This window comes from Epinephelus fuscoguttatus, linkage group LG18, assembly GCF_011397635.1.
Source record: "Epinephelus fuscoguttatus linkage group LG18, E.fuscoguttatus.final_Chr_v1".
NCBI lineage: Eukaryota > Metazoa > Chordata > Actinopteri > Perciformes > Serranidae > Epinephelus > Epinephelus fuscoguttatus.
The window spans coordinates 39,375,034-39,381,192 of record NC_064769.1 but is presented as its reverse complement, the minus strand read 5'-3'; positions in this window follow the sequence as shown (position 1 = coordinate 39,381,192).

Here is a 6,159-nt window from a genome sequence, read left to right as displayed (position 1 = left end):
TCATATGAGGACATCACATTCTGGGTTTACTGGACCTTATACTTCATTCTGCTTGACTCAGACCTGTTGTCCTCGTTCATGGACACTTTTTACACTAATCCGTGTCAAAACAAGATGGCAGCCGTCTCTGCCAAGTCAGTCTGCATCTGATCCTGATACAAAAGTGGACAAAACCTGATTAAATTTTATGGTTGAAACTTTCTTATTTATGATTAATAATGTTTGTAGTTTGATATGGCAACTAATTTGACCAATTTTAGCAACAGGAACAAGATAAGACACTGTTGATCAGGAAGCACTCACTCGAGGACACTGGGACTTTATGATCATTGACATTGTTTAGTTTTTTACACTTATTAGGTCCAACTGATCCCAAACAGGTAGGAGAAATTAAAAATGCATATCAAACAAAAAATCAGGTCTCGAGGGGTTCATGGGAAACAGGTGAAGATGCTTTAAACATGTGAAAAAAACACCCTTAAAATGTACAAAACACGGTCAGAGGTCAGAGGTCAGAGGGGGACACCTGTTACTGTCATATGAAATAATATTTTAGGTTTTCCTCTCAAATGAACTCGCATCTTTTTTTTCCCTGTAAAATCCAACATCTGTAATTATACTCAGTTATTATTAACGTGGCTGTCAAACACTGATTTAGTAATTCCACTCTAAGACGTCCAATAAAATGAGTCTGAAATAAAAAAGTTACAGAAATAAGACACAGAGCACAAAATATAACGGCTGATTAGCCTGTTTTTCTCAGTCGTCATTCTGAGAAATCAGTTCTTCATATCCAGCATTTTTTATGATAAACTATCAGAATGAATAAGAGAGTCAGAGCTGCTGATGTGAGGAGGAGACGAGCTGAAGAGACAGTCGCTCCGTCCCACAGTAAACAATGACACACAGACTGTCGAGTGTAAATCATCTCAGTGTGTGAAGACTGTCACGGATGATGAAGCTGAAACACTGAGCTGCCAACAAACCTTCAGGGATCTTCAAACAGATCATGTGACAAACAGAAACACGCGTTGCTGTTGAAGGCAGTTTGTTTCTGTTCTCCTGAGAGGTGCATTGTGGGAGGAAATGATCGCTGTCAATACCAAATATCTCAACATGTTGTTTATTTTGGTTTTTCTTCAGAAACATGATGGAGTAACTTCTGTGATGGTTTTACTTCAGAGATGCAGGTTGTGTCTCTGCAGGGAAACAATCACTCTTATCTTCAGTACATTTAACTTAAATAACAATAATGACAGTCGTAAATAATTGTTTTTCACTGAGGAACACTCTGACAGCTTTTCTGCTGTGTTTACACAAGGTATATAATTATTGTCTGTTAATAGTTATAATTATTAAAGTCCCCATGGAAAGAATAAATGTGTATGCACTTGCTCTTCATATTAATTTATATGGCACATAAACAGAAAAATGATTGTAACTGATTAATGATAACATCATCAGTGGCAACCAGAAACTCCTACAAAAACCCTAGAACATCCACATGCACCTAGAACCTCTTCAATGGCCACAAGAACCTTCAAAAAAGCCTACAGAACTTTCAAAATTACCAGTACGACCTTCAAATGACCTCTTGAACTATCTCAATTACCACTATATCTCTTAAAGGACCCCGAGAACCTCCTGACATACCCCTACAAACTCTTAAGTACCTCTAGTACCTCATCAAGGACTACAAAACCTCCTAAAGGGCCTGTAGAACTTCCCAAGGGATTCCTACACCCCATTAAACCTCCTAAAGAACCCCTAAAACCTCCTCATTTGACCCTCCCAGAGGAAGAACCATACCCTGTAAACCACAGAACCCCCTAAAGGACTTCTAGAAACTGCTCAATCAAGACATCACTTGCAGAGATCCAAGGGGAGAGGAGGTAGCAACACAACTCCACCTAATGGAGGCTGACGGCGCCCCAGATTCAAACGTCCAAAAACACATAATTGAAACCACAAAATATCTCCATACTGCTCGTCCGTATACTCGGGCTCAAACAAATACGGCTCAACAAAGAAATGCTGTTCCTCCTCAGTTTCAAAGTCTTCAGACATGTTGGGCTGTCCTTTGCTAAAAGACCGTAGTGCAAATTATCTTTTAGCTACTGTGGTTACGTTGTCTCTCCCTGCGGTGCACGTGTCACGTGATGTAAACACGGGTGAGCAAGGCTGGTCTCGCGTAAGTGCGCACACGTGAGTGCGGTGCCCAGAGAGGCAGTCAGAGCTACAGGCTACAATGAGGCTAAAAACAGAGTTCAAATGAGGTTTTTCCAAACAACTTTTTATGTCGGGGCTTCAGGACACTTGGATCACTACGGACGAGCAGTATGGAGATATTTTGTGGATTCAATTATGTGTTTTTGGACATTTGAATCTGGGGCGCCGTCAGCCTCCATTAGGTGGAGTTGTGTTGCTACCTCCTCTCCCCTTGGATCTCTGCAAGTGATGTGAGGACTCTAAAACTTCACCTGAGCCTCCCTCGGCATATGGGTGAGTAGATAATGGCTGCATTTCCATTTTTGGGTGCACTATCGCTTTAATAATCCTCCAGGACTGTAACATGCTCATGTTTAACCCAAACAATGTGTCATGTGACTGCAGTTGCTTCACATCCAGGTCGGAACACCTTCTCACCACAAACCAACCGCACCAGAGTTCCTTTGGAACCGGACTGAGACCACCTCTTCAAGAAGGTGCTACAGTCCTTCAGGGGACTCTATAAATGGTTCTAGGCCTTTTGGGAGCTTGTAGAGGTTCTAGTGGTAATTGAGGTAGCTCTAGAAGTCCTTTACTGTGTTCTCGTGGTAACTGAACATCCACAGTTATCACCAGAGCATCCTAAATGACTACAACAGCTTCCTCAAGTACCACTATAACCTCCTAAATACGACTAAACCTCCTAGAAAACTACTTCACCCTCCTCAGTTGCCACCAGAACCTCCTACAGGACCACTAAAACTTTCTCATTACTACTAGAACCTCCTAGTAGACTACTACAGCTTCCTCAAATACCACTGGAACCTGTTCAAGCTCCCAAAAGACCTAGAACCTTTTGCATGACCTCTATAATCGCCTTAAAGATGGTAGAACCTCCTTGTTGAGCATTAAGCCTCCTAAAGTACAACAGATCACGCTAAAGGTTTATGAAAGAGATTAGTGGTAAAGATGAGATCGGTACTCAGTACTGGACAGTAGCCTGAGTTTGTTTCTCAGAATGGGTAGAACTTCCTAACAGACCTGTAGAACATCACAAGGAACATCTACAACCTCCTAAAGATCCTGTTTATCCTTCTCAGAGACCACTGGACCCTGTAAGACACTGCAAAACCTCTGTAATGAAAACCAAACCTCCTAAAGGACCATCTCAAGATATAAACACAGACATTTACTGTATCAACGACCATATGTGGTAACGTCACATAGAAACCTGTTTGATAACAGTCATGTAGACTCTTCTTTTTATCGACACGTATCATCACACAGATGTTTCAGAGCTGTAAACACGTGTATCTGTCAGCTGATTATTTATAGAGTCTAAAACAGGTCAGATCAGTGTGCTGACGTTCTCGCCACGAGGGAGCTAAATTTATGAGTTGTTTTTTTGTTTGTTGTGTACCAAACAAAAGCCAGGACCAAAAGGGCCATGCCTGCAGAGTGTAGGCTTCACTTCAGCTGACAGGGAGGTAAAAGGTTTGTGATATAGCCAGGAGCCAGACCCAGCTGTGCCTGAAATGTGATGAAAGGAACTTTAAAATGCAGCTTAAAATAACTGCGGAGCAGCTAAAATGCAGGGTTGCTCAGATGCCTTATTTTAACAAAGAATAAAAATAATGTTTTCATTCGTTCCAGTCGAAGGTTTTAATTAGTCAGCTTAGTTACGGCAGCAGAGTCCCAGGAGTCAGTAGTTAGTCTAATGAATTTCTGCCCTGGTTGACCCGCAGACCTTCAGGCTCTGTACGTTCATGCTAACACACTCATTATCCAGCACACAGTGATGCAGGTGCTGCATGGCATGCACGAGAAGTATGAGTCTAACAAGACTAACAAACAAAAGCACACAGATTCAGTCCAACATGAAACAAGGCAAACAGAACATGTGAAGAGCTTAAAGCCAACAACTTCTGGGTCCATCATGGGATGCCTCTCGGCCCAAAAAATACTTTTCTCATTGACTTACATGAAGAAAGAAATGTCTGTAAATCAATGGAGAAATTTGTTGATTGTCACAACCCCCACAGAATGATTCGTTTGACTATCAGGATTTGATCCATTCTGTCTGATGACATTTTAGAAGTCTAAAAGAGACATTAAATCATTTTACCCCCATTCAAGTTAGCGCAGCACTAAACAGGAAGTTAGCTGCTCAGTCAGTGTGAGTGTGTTGTGCGGCTGCTCTGTGGACCCAATGATGCAGAATCATTTAAACACAGACATGCAGAAACAGAAATAGTTCAAATAAACACAAGAAGTTTGTGCTCTAGAGAAAGGATCAGCACTCAGTGAATAACCTCCTAAGCCCTATGATAAGCTATTATGGCAAGGCTTAACTATACAGACCAGTGAGCAGTGATAACTAGCATGTCTTTGGGGTCATCAGGTGGGAACCTCCTTTCACCAGTGTTTCGTCTAGTTGGTCCAACGACACCTCCAGGAGGCTAGACAGTGATCTCTGGCGTCCCAGAGACACTCCCCTAATGCCAGGTCTCACTGCTCCCCACACCAACCCAATAACCTCCTTTACCTTACTTACACATGGCTTTCTCAGCCCAAACAGCACTGCCACCTTCAACCAAACCCAGGCTCCGTACATGCGAGCTCCAGGTAGAAGCAATGCTGATACTACCTTTCCTAGCACATTCACCATACTCTGTTTCACACGCTACATAGCATAACTACAATATCAGCTAAAGTTAAAGGAGATAAATAAACTCACAGGATCAGCAAACACACTCACCTTGCAGCATGGCCTCAAACAAAATGGATTCAAATAGGCCACTCCCACACTTAAATACTTCCTCTTCCTGGACTTCCTCCTTACTTACACCTTACTTACTTACAAAACTAAATAATTAATAATACTTAACTTTTCATAAAAAGAAACACCTTTATCAAACAGTCCTCTAACGATCAATTTCTGTACCAGCTGGACTGTCAGGACCCGGAGTGCTGAGGAAGTTCGTTAATCAATTCATTTTTCAGTGTTTAAACTTTGTTTCTCTGCAGGTTGATGAAGTTTGTGCAGCTTCAGTATGATCTTCTTTCTCTCTCTGGTTCTTTGACTCCATCGCCTACTAAGCTAGCTAGCTTACTAAGCTAGCAGGAAATCTGTGAGGTTTCAGTGTGAGGCCTTTTTATATGGTCTTTCCTCAAAGATGCATTTGAGGTCACTGGAAACAAACCTTTAGTATAACTGCTTTCAGGGTAAAGATCAGGGTCTGAATTAGCACCCGCCACATAATAAAATCATCAGGCTATCCACCACTTTGGTGGACAAAGAGAAGACACGTCTAAGCAAATGGTGGAGTCACTGAATTCTGTCCATCAATAACCATCAGTGAAGAGAGGAGCTGTATATATGGGCTGTATCAAACACTGGATGACATCACTTTCAACATTGAACAACGTCCAAACAATCCAAATCTTATTCCTTTATTTAGCACACAGATTTTAAAAGTAGCAGATAAAATTTCTGAGTGACAGACAAAAAAACCAAACCTGCCTGTGACTGACAGATAATGAAAAATGTGTAAACCTTCTAATTTCTGTAATCTTCAGTGTTATTTGTTTTGATCACTGAGGATATTATTTACTCGCATTATTGTTTCCTGCACAACAACAGACGCACAGCTGCAGAGGAATGAGTGTGTGTGTAAAATAAAAAACAAACTGCAGCTTCTACAGTTAATGATCCTGTATCTTCTCAAGAGTTTATCACACACAAGGTGACAGAGCATTAGATCTGCAGCATCTCATCATGTGACTGTGTTCTGTTGTCTGTACATAATACACAACGCTCAGTGAGCTCTGTGAGAATAAAGAATCATACAGAGTTGCAGCGTTTCACGTCACAGAACACGCAAAGAAAAATCACACCACCTGAATAAAGACTTCTGTGTAGGAAACACTAATGTTTCCTCAATCAGCACC